The following is a 22,011-nucleotide window of genomic DNA, read 5'->3' as shown; positions in this document are numbered from 1 at the left end:
GATGCAGAAAGGTGTCTCAGACACCTTCTGCAAGTCGCTTTGGGGTCGCAAAGACCCACCTCATTAATATTAATGAGGTGGGTCGCAAATTGCGGCCCCATAGCGACTATGGGCACTCGCTAACATGGAGGCCTGCTGACGTCAGCAGGCCTCCATGTTAGCGACCTGCTGCTCAATAAAGCAGGTTTTTTTTTTTTTTAAATGTAGCCCGTTTTCCCTAAGGGAAAACGAGCTGCATTTTAAAAAAATCCGAAACCTTTTGTTTCGTTTTTTTCAGGGCAGGGAGTGGTCCCTTGGACCACTCCCTGCCCTGAAAAACTATTTTTGAGTGCAATCACAAACTGGAAGGGGTCCCATGGGGACCCCTTCCAATTTGCGATTGTGTTACCATCCACTTGAAGTGGATGGTAACTGCGATGCCATTTGCGACCGCATATGCGGTCGCAAATGGTATTGCATACCATTGCGAGTCGCAAATAGGAAGGGAACACCCCATCCTATTTGTGAGTTGCACATGCATATTGCGAGTCGGTAACGACTCGCAATATGCATTTGTGCATTGCAAACCCACGTTTGCGAGTCGCAAACGGCGATTTTCGCCGTTTGCGACTCGCAAAAGGGTTGCTACATCTGGCCCCTAGCTTGCTATGGTTTTCTTATAAAAAAAAAAAAACAGCAGGCACTACACTTTTACCCATGCTCTCGTCCTTAGCCAGTCTGGAAGAAACAATTTATTCAGGTCAAATAGTAAAACACAATAATTGAAAGAGTAAAAATGCAAGGAAAATTGCTACTTTTTCAGTTTAAAGCTTTCAAACCCGCTGTGAATGTGACACTGTAATTGCTTGCACATGTACCGGAAAATATCTGGCCTAAATTGTAAATAGGTTTTTATACTGGGTTGTAATTTGGAATGCTTCTTTCTCTGCACGTCTGGCACATGGGGTTTCATTGTTGATACAGCCCTAGCTGTATCCCTTGTAACAGTAAGGGCCCTATTTTCTTTCTTGATGGCATTTATTAATAAACTGGTTTTATTTATTGAATTTTGGATAATGTTTACTATAAACCAGATTGCCTTTTAGCGTTCACTGCAGGTGAAATACCAAATCTACCACAGCAGCCCAAAAAAACACCCAATAACCGCCTCATTGTTTGAGACAAAAACTTTCAAGGAAGGATTACACAATACGGAAAGAGCGTTTCAAATACGCAGTGGCAACTTATTCCAAATGTTAGTCACCAAGTCTGCAAATATTACCTAGTGACTTTGTGCTTCTGAAAACACAAAACCAGCCCGGTACTTAGGGTAGCTTTTCTGTCCTTTGTTAAGCCATTTCTAGAATTCAGAGACCAAACTCAGTCCCACGTTTTGAAATCAGTATACACCTCGCAGAGTAAGTTTCTGTTTTCCATCGTAGGTTTTTTTATTTGATGTTTATCAACATTAAAATAATATTTTTGCCTATGTTTATGTCAACATTACAAACTGCAGTAATATAAAATTATAATTTCTGCAAATGATCTCCGAAAGCAAACTTGCTTGTTAGTGGTTGCATTTTCTCTCCTCTTTAATAGAGTCAATCAGACGTACATGTTGACACTAAAACACATTTTAATGAAAATCCTGTTTAGGTTAGCTGCAGAAACAAAGGCGGGTATGGCGTACTTGGGCATCAGCCTTTACATGGACGTTTGTTGACACTGCTTATTTAAGGGATCCAAGTTCTCCGCCGTTTCTAAATGCACATGCAGCATTGTAACTTAGGAAGATCATTTTCCAGTTTATGAGGCAAGGATTCCCTAACAAAACTGGGCCTTTTTAGTGAGTGGGTGATTTTTCCTTATCAAAATTCTCCTTCATGAATTTTCAGGAGGTAGGGTACTAGGTTTTACCATTGATGTTTATCAACCTTAAAAAGAATAGCTTGTCTATGGTTAAAAATTATAATTTGTGTAAATTTTTCTAAAGAAAACTTGCTTGTTAGTGATCGCATTTTCTCTCCTTTTTAATAGACAATCAGACGTACAGGTTGACACTAAAACACAGTTGAATGAACATACTGTTTAGGTTAGCTCCAGAAACTAAGGAGGATATGGTGTCATTGGGTACCTACCTGCCTTTACATGGAAGTATGTTGACACTGCTTATTTAGGAATCCAAGTTCCCCACTGTTTCTAAATGCACATACAGCATTGTAACTTAGGGAGATCATTCTTCTATTTTGTGAGGCAATTATTCCCTAACAAAACTGGGTCTTTTTAAGGAGTGGGTGATTTTTCAGAACCCAAGGATTGTTAATCACAGATACAGTTAATGTTAATTTGTTTTACAAAATAATGGCATATAATTAGTGACATAAAATATAAGTTTCTCTTAATTTGTCAACACATACTTATACCCAGGAGATATGTATGTGATTTTTGGCTTCTTATAGACCCAAACTTTTGATGACAGTTTAATCAAGCTTTGTTCAACGGGCGAAATTCACAATCAGATGGGTATGTTAGTAACAGCTGAGTAATAACCTTCCAGAATATATCTAGTTTACAGTACAGCAGATGCATAGTCCTCTCCTTGAGACAATATTCCAAGCAAGGTCTAATTCTTATTCCACATGCCTGAAACAGTGATTTAAAAACCCTAAGTCTGACTCTCTTCAGTGGAGGTAAGATACAAAACACATGAACTACATCCTCCTGAGGCCAACTGCAGCCTACAACAAGAACATCAAAGACACGCTGGAGATTAGCAAATCATTATGCCCTAATAGTAATAACATCTTTAACAGAGATGTTTAAATTTGTTTTTCTCAAGAGCGACTCAGTGTCAGCTAAAAACAGTTTAGATTCAGATCTAGCTTGATCTTACCTTTATTATATTTCCAGTACTGTTTAGGGTCCAACCCAAAGTCAGACCAAAGTTTTGTATGGATGAGTTGTGGTTTTTGAAGTATTTATTTTGCCCACACAAATAATGTCACCAACAACCCGGAGGCCAGTGGGAAAATAAACAGAAATAGAACATACTCCTACATCCCTTGTCCCTCAACACATGCCCCATTCCCTAATGTGAATTATGAACAAATCTAAAGCCTGGCCCTCCACCCAGCACAAAGTAGAATCCAGTAGCAATGATCTGTCCATAACAAGGATTCCATCAGCCTCTAATGAATCCGTAGTCCCCCTTCTCTTAACAGATAAGGCCATATATGCAATGAATCCTTTTAGGTATTTAGGTCACATTAACTCATAGAATTCAATGGAACGAACATATATTGCAGCCATACCTCTCAACTCACCTTTATATTCCACAGACAATGTCAATTTCTTTATTCGCAGTAAATCTCAGATTTTATGGAGCTGGCTTTTATACTGCTCCAAGATTCTGTCAGTTACCCACACAGAAAGAATCACTTGTAGGGCTGCACATAGTGCAAGGGCGATGTGTCGGCCTTTTTGGGATTTTAGGGGAATATTTGTTAGGGAGACCTCACACTAGAAATTGTGTCTCAAATGTTTTGTCAATGTTGTCTAGGGAACGCCCCCAGTATTGAGATAACCTAGGGAACCCCCCAGTATTGAGACAACCTAGGGCAATTCCAGAGTGATGAGGAAGTGTCCCCGTGCCTCCATAGCCCTTGTAGCATTCTTTATTCCTTTCCGAGTAAAATCTGTGTATTTGGGCTGGGGTGAGGTACCAATAGGTCTGTTGAGATTATGCGGTCTGTTATGCCAGATATTGCAGACTCGAAATAAAAAAAAAATGCGGCAAAAAGAAAGCAACATTTTGGGTATTTTTGTGATAGGCACTAGATGTTTCTGTCGCAAAAATACTGTGGCCCAGACGTGGGGCCAGCAGACCAGCACTGTACAGCGTGACAGAGCTGGGAAGACAAATGTTTGGTGCCAGAGAATGCAGATTTAGGTTTTAAAGCTACGCGCTCTCTGTGACCGCCCTTCCATCATGATTCTGCGCATCCAATGCATGGTGCTGGAGAGAGCTGTTACTGAGCCCCCTCTGCCCGCCTCCCACCTTAAGTTAAAGTGTGAGGAGGCTAAAGTAACAACTCCTTTCCAGCACCATATATTCACACCACTAATTGTGTGTGATCGGTGCTACCTGGACTGGGGGCCAGAAGGAAGAGAACTAGTGGAAGAGGTGGATGGTGAAGGGCAAGAGGTTGGGGAGAGAGTTGTTATCTAGGGTTGAGATTAACAGATAAATGCCACAGTGGGGAGCGTGGGTATAGGGACCAACGACTGGCAAAGGACGCCGGGACATCAACTTCCCTCTTAAGTCCCAGTCTCCTGCCGTATTTTGTTTTGGTCCAGGCTATAAAGGCAGACATTGCATATTTAACACACCATGCAGCAGGGAGTATAAAAAAAACAGCAGTCTCACGCCAAGGGCCCTTTTATTGGCTCAGCACAGCAGCGCAGGGTCAATAAAAGGAGGGTTAAAGAAAGGATTTAATTAGGATATTGTGGTGGTTTTTGTAAAAATCAGTCTCTTTTTACAAAACCACCGATTTCGCAATTTATTTGTGAATTGCGAAACCCTGGATGGTCTGACTATGGATGTCTTCATCATAGATTATGTAAGTGCACCTGTCTGTAAATTGGTGCCAAGGTCTGACAACATTTGTTTATAAAATTATGGAGCAAAACCATATGAGCCTGGGGATTTGTGGGGTTTCAGTCTAGCAATAGCAGTTGTACCTCATATCACAATGGGTCTCTTTAAGGTTTCACAACATGATGTTGATACAATTAATTAAGTACCCACTGTCCATCCAATATTGGTGCTATTGTAATCCTGTGCTGTATACAAGGTCTGGTAATAGTCCTTGAAGGTTGTCCTAAACTGGTTATCCACCATAATCTCCTTTCTTTTTGGTTCAATATAGATTTTACCCTCTGCCTATTTTGAAGCAGAGTTTAAATGTCAAATAGCTTCCCACTTTTATTGCTACTTACATAGAATGTGTGTTGGAGATGGAACTTGGTGTATTCCATCCTGTCTAAATCCAATGTCTTTAGTTGAGCATGCACAGCATTCAGTTTGTATCATACACTGGAGGCACCAGTTCTGTTTTGTATAGCTTTGAGGTCTTTCACTCCTTTTCCAAAATCTTTTCCCTTTTCTCTCCTGGCCCGATTTACTGTATCATCTTTCCCCTAACTACTGTTTTAGTGCATCCCATCAGGTGCTCAATAAAACTTACCCTGTGTTGTTATCTACCAGGTATCGGTTGATTACTGTTCCTAGAGCTATTTTGTGTGTGTGTCTTAGCCTCCATGGGCCTTGCTGTCTTTTCTTGCCCGTGATCTGTAACACAATAGACAACAGTTGTAGGAAATCTACCTTTCCTGCATAGTCACCCCTGATTTTGTGCCTTTTGCTGGACCCTATATTTTTGCCTCTTCAGAACTAGGTGAACTTTGCCTGTACTAACCAGTAGCAGAGTGCCCGCTTGTCCTCCGCCCCCTTTAATATTGTCCGATTGGCATACTCCTAATTAGTATATTTAACTTGTTTATAATATAAGTCCCTAGTATATGATACAAAGATTACCTGGGGCCTGGAAGTTAAATGCCACTAGAGTTGTCCGATGGTTGCAACGCAGTGGTACATCTGTGGAGAAATTGACTTTCCTGTTTGAATTGATTATTTATGTACATTGGTGGTTGAGTACTACGTGCATAATTTTCTTGTGGCACATTGGCAAGAACATGTAGGTTTTGTCCCAAGTTGGACTTTTACAACACTGTGCATGATGATGGTCTTGCAGACCAGGTGGCCATAAACGACCAAAACATTGACTGTTCCTCCTCTTTACTCATTGACTGTAACCCCTTCGCTGCCAGGCCTTTTCCCCCTCAGGTGCCAAGCCTTTTTTGGGCTATTTGGGGCAGTTCGCGCTCAGGCCCTCATAATGTTTCATCCAGATAAGCTACCCACGCCAAATTTGTGTCCTTTTTTCCCAACATCCCAGGGACTTTAGTGGTACCCAGACTTTGTGGGTTCCCCTGAAGGAGACCAAGAAATCAGCCAAAATACAGCAAAAATTTCGTTTTTTAAAACAAATATGGGAAAAAAGGGCTGCAGAAGAAGGCTTGCGTTTTTTCCCCTGAAAATGGTATCAACAAAGGGTGTACGGTGCTAAAATCACCATCTTCCCAGCTTTCAGTAACAGGCAGACTTGAATCAGCTTTTTACTGGGACATACCCCATTTTTACTATTTTTTGTGCTTTTAGCCTCCTTCCACTTAGTGACAGAAATGGGTGTGAAACCAATGCAGGATCCCAGAAAGCTAAACATTTCTGAAAAGTAGACCACATTCTGAATTCAGCAAGGTGTAATTTGTGTAGATCCGACAAGTGTTTCCTACAGAAACAACAGCTGAAATAAAAAAAATACTGAAATTGAGGTGAAAAAAACAGCCATTTTTCTTCACGTTTTACTCCGTAACTTTTTCCGGTGATGTCAGATTTTTGAAAGCAATATACCGTTACGTCTGCTAGACTCTTCTGGTTGCGGGGATATATAGGGCTTGTAGGTTCATCAAGAACCCTAGGTACCCAGAGCCAATAAATGAGCTGCACCTTGCAATGGGTTTTCATTCTATACTGGGTATACAGCAATTCATTTGCTGAAATATAAAAAGAGAAACATAGGTATCAAGAAAACCTTTGTATTTCCAAAATGGGCACAAGATAAGGTGATGAGAAGCAGTGGTTATTTGCACATCTCTGAATTCCGGGGTGCCCATAATAGCATGTGTATTACAGGGCATTTCTCAAATAGACGTCTTTTTTACACACTGTATTACATTTGGAAGGAAAAAAATGTAGAGAAAGACAAGGGGCAATAACACTTGTTTTGCTATTCTGTGTTTCCCCAAGTTTCCCGATAAAAATGGTACCTCACTTACGTGGGCAGGCCTAATGCTCGCGACAGAAAACGCTACATGGACACATCACATTTTTTACATTGAAATCTGACATGTTTTTTGCAAAGTGCCTAACTGTAGATTTTGGCCTCTAGCTCAGCCGGCACCTAGGGAAACCTAGCAAATCTGTGCATTTTTGAAAACTAGACACATAGGGGAATCCACGGTGGGGTGACATGTGGGCAGGCATGTGGAATTGATTAAAATATCTACTTGTCCATTGGACAGGTTGCTTCTTAAATCCACTTGTTCTGTAAAAATATCTACTTGCCCCTTTGTTGCCATGTAGTGCGGCAACAAATTATGGCAGCAATCTCATTCTGTAGGAGCTCTGCTAATAGCCTCTCTGATTATGCCAGGGCTACTACCGTAGTAGGGCTTGAATACTTTCAGTCCCTACTGTAGGAATTTGTTTATTTTGCCACCTTTCCGCAGATCTACATAGTGGGGCTGGAGGAAGCAGTGAGCAATATTTCCAGGGTTGAATGCCTTTGAGTCGACAAGCCTACTAACTTGCATGTTTTAAGGATTTTCACCAGCTCTTCTCTAATCTTTTCCAATAATAAGAAAGGTTTGAAATTTACTCCTGACAATGGCAGAAGTAGAACTTCTTCCAGGGTTGGGAAAAACGTGGTTGGAGGGAAAGTGAACTTGTAAACGCTCAATAGGTTTTCACATGAGCAAATCTACACATGCATATTTGCCCATGCTAGAATACAGTTCACAGATATTTCATAGGAGTACGATTTCCTGGTATAGTTCTTGTGAATTCATGAAAGCCACTAATTCAAAGACATATATCATGGGTGCACGTTTGTGACTTTCTTTAGGAATTGGGTCCCTAATTAGGTCTGGCGTTAAAGACACTTTGTTTTTATTAAACTTCTATTTCTCTCTCTGTCGGCTAGCTTTACTGTGAGTGATCACATTCTGCTCTTCCACAAGGAGCATATTGGCCCACAAAGTAGTTTTGTTCAGTGCCATGAACTACAGTACCAATCAGTGGTGTAACGAAACTGGAGTGGGCCCTATTGCAAAGAACATGGAGGGGCCCCCCTCTTTGCACTCACTCAGGGAAGGTGTTGTGCTGAAAGGGCCCCCTGGAGGGGGGCTGCGGTGCCTCTGTTATGCCACTGGTGGCAACATGTGCTTTTAGAAACCAAAAACTATTTTTTTTTTGTTTTTGCTAGAGTTTGTTACAATGGTGAGGGCCTGGCAGCTCCCACAACAATAACGTATTTACAAAAGCCATGTCAACACAAGACATGAATTGAGGGAACTAAAAGACTCACAAAAAAATGTCGGATCGGTTGGCTTTGTCAATGCTTGTTTATTTTCATGCTTCCCATAATGTCACTGAAAATGGTTACACTAATTTTCCATTAGGAATATTTTTGGGAAATACTAGCATGCATCAACACATTTTACTTAATGATGCTTCAAAGAAATAGCACTAAAAATTTCATAGGAGCATACAATTATTTTCCTAGTTGCTTTTTTTCTGAATATTTTATTTTTTAAGCAAAGAATCCGCACTCTTGCTTATAAGCTTCTTCAAACATTTGCATCCAATCAGAGAGCATTCTGGGAGCATTATACTTAGCGTCATATTGTTAAACTTTTTTAACAAATGTATATGTTTTTATTTTTTTTGTTTGTTTTGTTTGGAACCACTGTCGGTAATGCAGTGTGACCTTAGAACATTTATTTACAGCGCTTACCTTAATAATGAAGGTTTTCAATTAATGAACCATAAATACAAGTTCGAACAGCATTAACATATGGACACACATTACCTCAACTGCAGACAGTTCCCCTCTCTGTAAACTGGCAGACAAAGGGTTTGTGCTGTAGAGGGTTGGGCCTACTTGTCCCAAGGACAAAATAAACATGAAAACGTGTTGCTCTTGACCCCAAACAAGATGTCCCGGGCGTCGGGCGATAGGAATTCCTCATCCCTGGAGCTCTGACAAGGTTCTGTTACCCAGAGTCCTTTGCAAACCTCAAAATTTGGTTAAGTAAAACACTTTTTCCTCTCATTTCGGTGACAAAAAGTTCTGGAATCTGAGAGGAGCCACAAATTTCCTCCCACCCAGCGTTTCCCCAAGTCTCCCGATAAAAATGGTACCTCACTTGTGTGTGTAGGCCTAGCGCCCGTGACAGGAAATGCCCCAAAACAAAAGTGGACACATCACATTTTCACAAAGAAAACAGAGCTGTTTTTTGCAAAGTGCCTAGCTGTGGATTTTGGCCTCTAGCTCAGCCGGCACCTAGGGAAACCTAGCAAACTTGTGCATTGTTGAAAACTAGACACCTAGGGGAATCCACAATGGGGTGACTTGCGGTGCTCTCACCAGGTTCTGTTACCCAGAATCCTTTGCAAACCTCAAAATGTGGCCCAAAAACACTTTTTCCTCTCATTTCGGTGACAGAAAGTTTTGGAATCTGAGAGGAGCCACAAATTTCCTTCCACCCAGCGTTCCCCCAAGTCTCCCGATAAAAATAGTACCTCACCTGTGTGGTTAGGCCTAGTGCTAGCGAAAGGAAATGCCCCAAAACACTATCTGGACACATCAAAATTATCAAATACAAAACTACCTGTTTTTTGTGGGGGGGGGGGGGTGGACCTGCGTTTTTGGTCCTGGGCTCAGCAGCCATCTAGGGAAAACTACCAAACCCAGACATTTCTGAAAACTAGACACCCGAGGGAGTCCAATGAGGTATCCCCCAACAATTTCTTACCCAGAATCCTCAGCAAACTTAAAATTTTGCTAAAAAATCACTTTTTTCCCTCATCTCTGTGTGGGATCACCACACCAGGACAAATTTCCTACCACCCAACGTTCCCCTCAGTCTCCCCGTAAAAATGATACTTCACTTGTGTAGGTGGCCCAAGTGCCTGTGACAGGGGAGAGCCAAACAAATGTCGAAATTGAGGGGGAACCAAAGCAGGTCCAAAAGGGCAGTTTGAAAAAAAACATTTTTAGGCTGAGAAGTACAGCATAATTTTTATCAGTATAGATGAGACAATGTTGGGCAGTAGGAATTTTGTGGATTCCTGCAGATTCTCAAAGGTTCCATCACAAAAATGTGGGAAAAATGTGTGATTTCCAGCAAAGTTGGAGGTTTGCAGGGCATTGTGGGTAAGAAAATGGTGCTGGGTGCAAGTGAAGCACACCCCTCTGGAATCAACCAGATGTTTAGTTTTCAGATGTGTCTGGTTCTTGTGGATTTGTCTACATGGCAGTGTCCCAAAGTCAAAAAAGTGCAGCCCTCACCATTCCAACTGGGACGATTTTGAGAGTTAACACGCTCTCATAGCCCAAATGTAAAACCAAAACCCAAAATAATCAAAGGTCTTCTTGCTTGCTGTGGGATAAGATGTTTTAGTGTGTGGGGGGAGAGCTAAAAGACTGTTACCCCCTTCAGTTGGGGTGGGGGCATAACCAGGCCCATATCGGTTGGTAGCCACCACCCCACTATTTTAGTTTTTTCTTAATTCCATGCCATCTAGTGGATTCAGAAAAGGCATAAAAGGATTTTGCCCCCCCCCACTCCCCCTGGGGAGCCACCCCTGCCCAAAGGGCCGCTCCCCTTATGCGTTAGTATAAAAAAAAAAAAATCCCTTGTGTCTAGTGGCTTCTGCCACCCCCGGGGGCAGATGGGCCTAATATAATTAATAATATAATTATATTAGGCCGATCTGCCCCCGTGGGGAGGCAGAAATGGCCTAAAAATCATTTGGCCCCCAGGGGAGTGGCCCTTGCCCAAGGGTCCGCTCCCCTTATGCGTAAGTGTAAAAAAAAAAAATCCCCGGTGTCTAGTGGTTTCTGCCCCCCCGGGGGCAGAAATGGCCTAAAAACAATTAGGCCCCCAGGGAGCGACCCTTGCCTAAAGGGTCGCTCCCCACAAATAAATGATTTTTTTTTTTATCCCTGATGTCTAGGGGTTTTCTGCCTAATCTGTGGGTAGATCGACCAAATTATATTAGGCCGATCTGCCCCTAAGTGGGGCAGAAATTACCTAAAAATTATTTGTCCCCCTGGGGAGCGGCCATTGCCCGAGGGGTCGCTCCCCTTATACTTAAGGATAATAAAATAAAAAACTCCCTGGTGCCTAGTGGTTTCTGCCTCCCCTGGGGGCAGAAATGGCCTAAAAACAATTTGGCCCCACAGGGAGCGACCCTTCCCTAAATGGTCGCTCCCCACGCATAAATGAAAAAAACTACAAAAAAATAATGATCCCTGGTGTCTAGGGGCAGAAATGGCTTAAAAATTATTTGGCTCCCTGGTGAGCGGCCCTTGCCCAAGGGGCCGCTCCCCTCATGTCCATTTCAAAGAAAAAATAAATCTGTGGTGTCTAGTGGGCCTTTCCTTTCCTTTCATGCCTCTGCTGGCCCCCACCTCTTGAGCGGAAGTGAAATGCTGAGTATTTCTCTTCCGCAATCGCGCTAGAAGCATGCTTCCAGCGTGATGTGAGGTGACCTCTGATCAGATGTCACTGGGGGGGATTGAGGGGGGTCGTGGGTGGATGGGGAAGCGATTCCCCTTCCAGCAGTGACCTGGGGCCGGTAATCAGACATAATGGTTACATCCATGGCTCCCGAGAGGCGCAGCCACGGACGTAACCATTACGTCCGTGGCCCTCAAGGGGTTAACATCATTAACAGTACCATACTGCTCATCAGTCCATATCATTGTTGGAACAAAATAACTATATGGGACTAAGCATTTACAAACCTATTTAGTTGAGATGATTTTACGCTTCCCAGTGATCTTGGTGATCTTGGTGCAGGATTTAGTTTAATATTGCTTGTGCGATCATTTGGGCGGCGTCAATGTTATGATGTTGGTCTGTTTACTGTCATGCCTTTTGATTATGATGGGTTTTAGAATGAATGTCTTAATATAAAATTGATTCTGTGAGACCAGTACACCTTTGGTATCATACGTGTTTTTTGCAGATTAATTACATAGCTGGATCTTCTGACCAACAAGTTGTGAAATAGATTGTAAATAATCCCTACAGGAACACTTTCTTTGTGCTAGGGGACTGCATTATTTATTGTGCCATCCAGTACATTGGCAGTGCAAACGTGGCTTCCGGAATACCAATGTACCATGACAGCAACAGTGCAAAAGATGCACTGCGACCTGTCAAACCCATTTTGACAGCTAAAAATATTCCTGCTAGTTAATAAGTCACGCTATGTAAGCCTTGTAGCCCAAAGGACAAGGTGCATGGTATTTCAAAGTCAGACATGGTGAAATTTAATGTCAATTGGTCCTTACTCTGACTAGCATCCAAAAGCTATTTTCATTGTGGCAGGTCTGCCTTTCCTTTGCAGAAAACGAGAGTATAGATTAAAATACTGATAATGTAGCTCAACAAAAGGGCCAGCTAAAAAAATGATTTTTTTATAGTTTTTTAATAGTTATAAAAAATCCTATTCAATGATGATGTCAGCTGTCTAATAAATATTAAGGAAAAGTAACATTTAGGAAGTTACCCTTTCTCTGCCTGAAGCTACTAGACGCTAATTTGCATTGACTTCCTAGCTTCTTCCAACTTGTAATTGGCAGAAATTACTGCTGAACTCCACAGGTGGTCTGAATTGGCAGAAATTACTTCTGAACTCCACAGAATATACTGTGTGGGGGTCTTAGGCAACTTTTTGACAGTACAGCCTCAAGTCCTGCTTGCACATATATACACATATATAACACTTGGGGCACACTTGAAATGAAATAGAACAAGATGCCAAGACAGTTCTTGAACTCTGCTTTTGTCCCACCAAACCTCTGTCTCTGGGTTTTATTGTGAGTATAGTTGCTGCCTCAAACCGGATGTTAGTGTTTAATGCGGGTGGATACTATATTACCATAGTACACTCACCACCCATGTGAGTCTCTAAGTGCATCCCCTGAGGCCCTGGACCTTTAGAAGTGTACTGCTGTGGTGGATTGAGACTTAAAAGTATAACTCAGAAGGTTAAGCCTTTGACCAGGCCAAACTTTGCATGGTGTATCCAACCTATTTTTCATCGGAGTTAGTCTCAAATTGCTCCTACATCCCGGTCTATTGTCACCTTTGATTATCATTGGTACTTTGAGCTTTTCTGCCTTATTTATAACTTTAAAAGATCATCTCCTGCTTCCCTTATTGGATTTGTGTAATTTATGTGTCACTTTGTTTACTACATTGTATTCTATTTTTCTAATCTGATTTGCAATTTTTATTGTTTTGCATTTTGACTTGATTACTGTTTTGGTACTGCATAAATACTTAAAACGTTGCCCTAAATTAAGCCTGCCTGCTCTGTGCCATAGCTATCTGGGTTTGAGCCCAGGTTAATTTTGTGACTTTAAAGGTTCAACCTGATTTGGGTTTTGTTTATTCCTTGAGCAGCGTAGTTACCCACTCCAAATAATAATCCAATTACGTAACAGTGGTGCGTAGTTGGATCATGACCTAGCTTCTATTTCCATGCTACTTGCAATAGTTTGACTAGCAGGTGTGCCTAGGGAATAATCTATGATGGTATATGTTTTATGTGAGGCTGGAAATGAAGTGTAATCCCTCTGTGTGGTGTGTATGTTCTCCCAGATAGCTTCAAGACCATTCTCACTCAACCATGCTGTTCCCATTTTTTGGAATGTCCCAATCTGTCCAAATCATTGGCCCAATTGGTCTCATTGGTCAATACAAAATTTAGGTCCCCTCCAATCAGTACTGCGTTTTTCTGGGATTTGCATGATGCTACCAGCATTGGGAACGGTTCTTGGCCCTCATTGTGTGAATATTTTTTTTTAGCAAAGATAAAATATTCAGCCCCAATCTTATATGATAAGCAGTTACACTGCCTGTGACCTCACAGGTCTTGTCCTTGAACTCCCTTTGCAGGCCTCAAAAATCTGCTCACCCACTCACTGTGGCAAGTCATGTTTTATCAAGTCCAGCTATTTTTACTGGCCTCTTCTGGTGAGTGGACAAAGAACAGGTGTTCTGTTCTGTCAGAAAGTAAAGGGGCAATAAATATGCCTTTAAATCTTGTTCTTGTAGCATTGGCTTCTAGAGACAGAGGTCAAAAGTCAGTTTGTCTTACAATAAATTTTCCTCCTGACTTCAGAGTTCCAGGATTTTGTTAGGTTTTTCCTAACACACACAATTCAAATAGCTATGTCAACTGCACAAACATTTCAAAATATATCTCAGTAGTTGTGAAATCCCATTGTTTTTACTTCTGGGTGATCAAAAAATATTTTAATAGGATGAAAACAAATCAAAACACTTTACTTGGTTATGTGCAAAGATGAAATATGTTTTCTGAAACCCGCTTTTTCACGTATTTTTAATACATTATATAGTTTTATCAGGAAAGCTGTAAGCTAGTGGGAAGGATTTTTGGTCATTTCTTGGAAATTTTCCACCTGTAAATGACAGTGATCAACCACATCATGCTTTAGTAATATATTTATTAAAAGTGAGCGTTTAACATACCCCTAGAAACACTTCTGACATGGTAGCTATTAATGCTATTAATAAACTAAGGGGCAAGTAATGGATCATGTGTCCCCTATATATGTGGGCCAGATTATTTTTATACATGGAGCAAACGTTTAGTCTACTTAATCAAACAAATACTTTTTTTTGTAAAGCAGAAATGCAGAGTTCACATTATTGAAGATACACTTATATGTGACAATGAAGAAAAAGGCTACTCTGTAAACTAAAATATTTTTCCGAAGATCACATATTTTGAGACCCATTTACAGGTCAAGTACCTTACAGTTATGGTCTAGTAGATTATTCATTTTACTCGACCTGCAAGTCTAATAACATTTTTATGATTTTTCGAGGTCTTGGAAAATACAGGGAAACGTATATCCAAACCTTCATTTTTATTCGGCCATGAGGACAGATGCTATTTAGGAAACCAAAGTGATTTCGGTATATGCCGTTCTTTAGAAAGAAGAAGAGTCTCTTGGAGGAGACAGCTGTCAATGCGATCTGTCCAAGCATTGATAATGCTAATTGCTGTGCAGGGTTGTTCAAGCCTTGACAGTGGGGCTAAATATCTTAACATTGAATGTGTTTAAAGTATATGAGCATTGTAAGTGTTGTGACCTGTGTGCGCTGGATTGGGGTAGGCTATGTGGACAGCAACACAAAGTGTAGCTCACATCTGAGAAAGGAGGCGAGGCAATGCCTTATACATCATAGTGAGTAGATGACTCCAACAAAACCCTAAACTTAACTGTTTTAACACATCTTTTAGTAAGTTCAACCATGGCGGAAATAATGAAGTTAAATCCGTTGAGTGTAGCCTGGACATGGGGTGACAAATGCATGTGGGATACCAATGTTCTTGTTTTATTTCTCAAATGGAAAAGCCTAAATCACAAACGCAAAGTAAAAATGTTTGGCCCTAAATGTCTGTCAGTCTGGCAATACCTACTAAATTTGAGTTTTCCTATACAATAAAGTTTGGGAAATCAAGTATGTAATATTAGCTCTGATGCCTAAAATGGTCTGTTTGTGATTCACCATTTTGTTGGTGTCAGATATCCGGCTTAAGAATATAAGGACAATTTAAAATTTATATACTTTTCAATTCTATACAACCCAAGGTATTTAGTGGTGCAATCCATATCTTCTTCACCTCAATGGCTGCCGGGCAAGACGCACTGAACTTGGCGTTTACAAATTGTCGGCAATTGTTTTAAAAATGCAGTTATTCTCGCCTGTCTCCCATACAAAGAAAATTATTCCTGCTAGGGCTTGACTCGCATTCATGTTTCCCTGGTTATCATGAGTGTAGAGATACCACGTAAGTATGGACTTTATGTGCGTTTGGGGTGCCCATAGGTGATAAACTGGTTGTAGTACATTTTTTTAATTTGGATAGTGAATTACTGGTTAGGTTGCCTGTCATTTGCTTGCTACTGTTATCCCTGGGGCATATCAGATCATGCCAAATCCATATATTTTTTCGTTTACATACACTACGGTTTCTTTGATAGATACTATCCCCCTCGTCCCCCCACAATGATTGGCAGGCTGGGAGAACACACTTTACTGACATTTGACAGATTTTCAGCAATTTGTTTCCAAAATGCAGTTATTGTCTCACATCTTCCGTGAGGAACAACATATGCCTGCCAGGGATTGATTTATGGGTCTCCTTAGTATGGGTATACCAGATAGGTATGGGGTTTCTGTGGGTTTGCAGTGTACAGTTGGGCATAGTTAATTTTGGAACGTGACTGAGAACAAAATACTGGTTTAGGTTGCTTGTCCTTTGTTTGCTGGTTTCACCCATGGGGCAGTATAATCAAGCCAAAAACATTTGTTTTCAACATCTACATATTCTAAGTTTTTTTTTTTTTTGGGTAGATGCAGGACCTCTTTCATCTAATTTGCTGGGTAGGAGAGTGTGCTGTTAGGCAGATTTTAGACACTGTTATTGTCTCATGTCTCTTGCGCAGCAACATATGCCTGCCAGGGGGACTCATTGGAATTCCCCTGCATCGCCACAGAAGGGGGACACAAAATATGTATAGCAAGTTCTTTGAATGCAAATATGACCAGCATTATCCTTGCCTGGTGATTAATAGTGAATGAACAAGTAAAATAACCATGCTTTCAAGGGGTTCAGATATGAATTATAGTGGTTTATATTTTTCATGTGACGTATCCTATAGTAATCATCTGTAATGTACTTTTGTTGCAGAAATTATTTTTTCACCAAGTAGTCCATTTTGGTTTGATATACTTCCATCAATTTAGAGGCCAGGCGTTGAAGGGCATTGAACACAGCAGAATAACAAATCTCTCCTTATTCCATACTTCCAGCACACTCTGGAGCAACTTTGTGCATTTGCTGTCTTGGACATAGATAGCACCTTCCTTGTCTATTGTCACTCTGTGAGGCATATAACATCCTCACACATTTCCACCTCTGGGACAGCATGCTGATCGTAAAAAAGACCAGAGACAACAGAAATGTGAAACATCAAAAATGTCAGCTTTTGATTTCTTGATGCTGTCTTGTGCAGGATAAATGCATTGTGCATATTCATCTCAACTAAGTACATCACAAGTTTTTTATACCATGGTGTAGATTTTTGGTGGCATTACATGAATGCATCATTTGATCAGTTTTGTCAACCCATCCTATGTATTGATTTTAGTTCACAAGTAGGTTGTCTGAAAGGTGTGTCCTGACTATGCAGCTAACATTGTTGATTCATTGTTGGAAATGGCCCCCTCTGCCGGGTTATCCCCAAACGTTTTGCTTATCTCCTATTTTTTTGCCCCTCTTTTTGTTGGCTTTGAGACTCTGGGCACCTTAGCACTGCTAATCAGTGCTAAATTGCATGTGCTCTCTCCCCTTGAACTTGGAATAATTGGCTTACACCTCTTTGGCTTATTTAATTTACCTGTTAGTCCCTTGTAAAGTGGTATACCATATAACCAGCGCCTGTAAATTAAATGCTACTAGTGGGCATTCAGCACTGATTGTGCCACCCACAGAAGTAGCCTTTCAAACTTAGTGCCTGCGTGCACTGTTTACTGCCACATTGACTTGGCAAATCAAACTACTTGCTGAGGCCTAAACTCCCTTTTCACTACACTTAAGTCACCCCTAAGGTAGGTCCTCAGTAGCCCCATGGGCAGGGTGCTGTGGTAGGACACATGCTTTTATGCGTTACATGTCCTAGTAATGACAACAGCCTATTCTGTGTTTCACTGCTGTAAGTGCTGCTCCTCATAAAAGTTTGCATTGGGAATTCCCTTTTATTTGTCTAAGTGGTAATTTCTGATTTGTAAGGAGTACCTTGGTATGTTTGGAATGGTAGTTGTAGGAAGTTGGCTCTGTATGCACTATTTCAATGTAAGGAATAGTATGCACAGAGTCCAAGGGTTCCCCTTAGAGGTAAGATAGTGGCAAAAAGAGATAATACTAATGCTCTATTTTGTGGTAGTGTGGTCGAGCAGTAGGCTTATCAAAGGAGTAGTGTTAAGCATTTGTTGTACATACACACAGGCAATAAATGAGGAACACACACTCAGAGACAAATCCAGCCAATAGGTTTTGTTATAGAAAAATATATTTTCTTAGTTTATTTTAAGAACCACAGGTTCAAATTCTACATGTAATATCTCATTTGAAAGGTATTGCAGGTAAGTACTTTTGGAACTTTGAATAATTACAGTAGCATATATACTTTTCACATAAAACACAAATAGCTGTTTTAAAAGTGGACACAGTGCAATTTTCACAGTTCCTGGGGGAGGTAAGTTATTGTTAGTTTTAGCAGGTAAGTAAATCACTTACAAGTCTCAGGTTTGGGTCCAAGGTAGCCCACCGTTGGGGGTTCAGAGCAACCCCAAAGTTACCACACCAGCAGCTCAGGGCCGGTCAGGTGCAGAGGTCAAAGAGGTGCCCAAAACACATAGGCTTCAATGGAGAGAAGGGGGTGCCCCGGTTCCAGTCTGCCAGCAGGTAAGTACCCGCGTCTTCGGAGGGCAGACCAGGGGGGTTTTGTAGGGCACCGGGGGGGGACACAAGTCAACACAAAAAGTACACCCTCAGCAGCGCGGGGGCGGCCGGGTGCAGTGCGTAAACAAGCGTCGGGTTCTCTGTAGGTTTCAATGGGAGACCAAGGGGTCTCTTCAGCGGTGCAGGCAGGCATGGGGGGGGCTCCTCGGGGTAGCCACCACCTGGGCAAGGGAGAGGGCCTCCTGGGGGTCACTCCTGCACAGAAGTTCCGTTCCTTCAGGTGCTGGGGGCTGCGGGTGCAGGGTCTTTTCCAGCCGTCGGGACTTTAGGTTCAGGCAGTCGCAGTCAGGGGGAGCCTCGGGATTCCCTCTGCAGGCGTCGCTGTGGGGGCTCAGGGGGGACAACTTTGGTTACTCACGGTCTCAGAGTCGCCGGAGGGTCCTCCCTGAAGTGTTGGTTCTCCACCAGTCGAGTCGGGGTCGCCGGGTGCAGTGTTGCAAGTCTCACGCTTCTTGCAGGGATTTGCAGGGGTCTTTAAATCTGCTCCTCTGTAACAAAGTTGCAGTTCTTTTGGAGCAGTGCCGCTGTCCTCGGGAGTTTCTTGTCTTTCTTGAAGTAGGGCAGTCCTCTGAGGATTCAGAGGTCGCTGGTCCTTGGGAAAGCGTCGCTGGAGCAGGTTTCTTTGGAAGGCAGGAGACAGGCCGGTACGTCTGGGGCCAAAGCAGTTGGTGTCTTCTTTTCTTCCTCTGCAGGGGTCTTTCAGCTCAGCAGTCCTCTTCTTCTTGTAAGTTGCAGGAATCTAACGTTTTAGGTTCAGGGAAGCCCTTAAATACTAAATTTAAGGGCGTGTTTAGGTCTGGGGGGTTAGTAGCCAATGGCTACTAGCCCTGAGGGTGGGTACACCCTCTTTGTGCCTCCTCCCAAGGGGAGGGGGTCACATCCCTAATCCTATTGGGGAATCCTCCATCTGCAAGATGGAGGATTTCTAAAAGTTAGAGTCACTTCAGCTCAGGACACCTTAGGGGCTGTCCTGACTGGCCAGTGACTCCTCCTTGTTATTCTCATTATTTCCCCCGGCCTTGCCGCCAAAAGTGGGGCCGTGGCCGGAGGGGGCGGGCAACTCCACTAGCTGGAGTGCCCTGTGGTGCTGGAACAAAGGGGGTGAGCCTTTGAGGCTCACCGCCAGGTGTTACAGCTCCTGCCTGGGGGAGGTGTTAGCATCTCCACCCAGTGCAGGCTTTGTTACTGGCCTCAGAGTGACAAAGGCACTCTCCCCATGGGGCCAGCAACATGTCTCGGTTGTGGCAGGCTGCTGGAACCAGTCAGCCTACACAGATAGTCGGTTAAGGTTTCAGGGGCACCTCTAAGGTGCCCTCTGGGGTGTATTTTACAATAAAATGTACACTGGCATCAGTGTGCATTTATTGTGCTGAGAAGTTTGATACCAAACTTCCCAGTTTTCAGTGTAGCCATTATGGTGCTGTGGAGTTCGTGTAAAACAGACTCCCAGACCATATACTCTTATGGCTACCCTGCACTTACAATGTCTAAGGTTTTGCTTAGACACTGTAGGGGCACAGTGCTCATGCACTGGTGCCCTCACCTATGGTATAGTGCACCCTGCCTTAGGGCTGTAAGGCCTGCCAGAGGGGTGACTTATCTATACTTGCATAGGCAGTGAGAGGCTGGCATGGCACCCTGAGGGGAGTGCCATGTCGACTTACTCGTTTTGTTCTCACCAGCACACACAAGCTGGCAAGCAGTGTGTCTGTGCAGAGTGAGGGGTCTCCAGGGTGGCATAAGACATGCTGCAGCCCTTAGAGACCTTCCTTGGCATCAGGGCCCTTGGTACCAGGGGTACCATTTACAAGGGACTTATCTGGATGCCAGGGTGTGCCAATTGTGGATACAAAAGTACAGGTTAGGGAAAGAACACTGGTGCTGGGGCCTGGTTAGCAGGCCTCAGCACACTTTCAATTCAAAACATAGCATCAGCAAAGGCAAAAAGTCAGGGGGTAACCATGCCAAGGAGGCATTTCCTTACACAACCCCCCCCCCCCCCCAAACGAAAGAGGATGAGACTAACCTTTCCCAAGAGAGTCTTCATTTTCTAAGTGGAAGAACCTGGAAAGGCCATCTGCATTGGCATGGGCAGTCCCAGGTCTGTGTTCCACTATAAAGTCCATTCCCTGTAGGGAGATGGACCACCTCAGAAGTTTTGGATTTTCACCTTTCATTTGCATCAGCCAGCTGAGAGGTCTGTTGTCAGTTTGAACTAGGAAGTGAGTACCAAAGAGTTATGGTCTCAGCTTTGTCAGGGACCAAACCACAGCAAAGGCCTCCCTCTCAATGGCACTCCAACGCTGCTCCCTGGGGAGTAACCTCCTGCTAATGAAAGCAACAGGCTGGTCAAGGCCATAATCATTTGTTTGGGACAAAACTGCCCCTATCCCATGTTCAGAGGCATCTGTTTGCACAATGAATTGCTTGGAATAATTTGGAGCTTTTAGAACTGGTGCTGTGCACATAGCTTATTTCAGGGTGTCAAAGGCCTGTTGGCATTCTACAGTCCAGTTTACTTTCTTGGGCATTTTCTTGGAGGTGAGTTCTGTGAGGGCTGTCACAATGGATCCATATCCCTTCACAAACCTCCTATAGTACCCAGTCAGGCCAAGGAATGCCCTGACTTGAGTCTGGGTTTTTGGAGCTGCCCAGTCGAGAATAGTCTGGATCTTAGGCTGGAGTGGCTGAACTTGGCCTCCACCTACAAGGTGTCCCAAGTAAACCACAGTTCCCTGCCCTATCTGGCATTTGGATGCCTTGATAGAGAGGCCTGCTGATTGCAGAGCCTTCAAAACCTTCTTCAGGTGGACCAGGTGATCCTGCCATTTGGAGCTAAAGACAGCAATATCATCAAGATAAGCTTCACTAAAGGACTCCAACCCAGCAAGGACTTGATTCACCAACCTTTGGAAGGTGGCAGGGGCATTCTTTAAACCAAAGGGCATAACAGTAAACTGATAATGACCATCAGGTGTGGAGAATGCTGTTTTCTCTTTTACTCCAGGTGCCATTTTGATTTGCCAGTACCCTGCTGTTAAGTCAAAGGTACTTAAGAATTTGGCAGCACCTAATTTGTCAATCAGCTCGTCAGCTCTAGGAATGGGATGGGCATCTGTCTTGGTGACAGAATTAAGACCTCTGTAGTCCACACAAAACCTCATCTCTCTCTTTCCATCTTTGGTGTGAGGTTTGGGGACTAAGGCCACTGGGCTAGCCCAGGGGCTGTCAGAGTGCTCAATTACTCCCAATTCCAGCATCTTGTGGACTTCCACCTTGATGCTTTCCTTAACTTGATCAGACTGTCTGAAGATTTTGTTTTTGACAGGCATGCTGTCTCCTGTGTCCACATCATGGGTACACAGGTGTGTCTGACCAGGGGTTAGGGAAAAGAGCTCAGCAAACTGTTGTAGGACCTTCCTACAGTCAGCTTGCTGTTGGCCAGAGAGGGTGTCTGAATAGATCACTCCATCCACTGAGCCATCTTT

At 42.8% G+C, this 22,011-nt stretch overlaps 1 protein-coding gene across 4 annotated transcripts in view; it reads left to right on the top strand.

Annotated features, from left to right (window-relative positions):
* The window catches only part of FAAP100 (FA core complex associated protein 100), a 333,418-nt gene that overhangs the window by 208,991 nt on the left and 102,416 nt on the right, over window positions 1–22,011 (top strand). The window lies entirely within an intron of this gene.

Source organism: Pleurodeles waltl, chromosome 7 (genome assembly GCF_031143425.1).
Source record: "Pleurodeles waltl isolate 20211129_DDA chromosome 7, aPleWal1.hap1.20221129, whole genome shotgun sequence".
In the NCBI taxonomy this organism is placed as follows: domain Eukaryota; kingdom Metazoa; phylum Chordata; class Amphibia; order Caudata; family Salamandridae; genus Pleurodeles; species Pleurodeles waltl.
The sequence above is the reverse complement of the archived record's forward strand: the minus strand, read 5'-3'. Positions and strand labels throughout refer to the sequence as shown.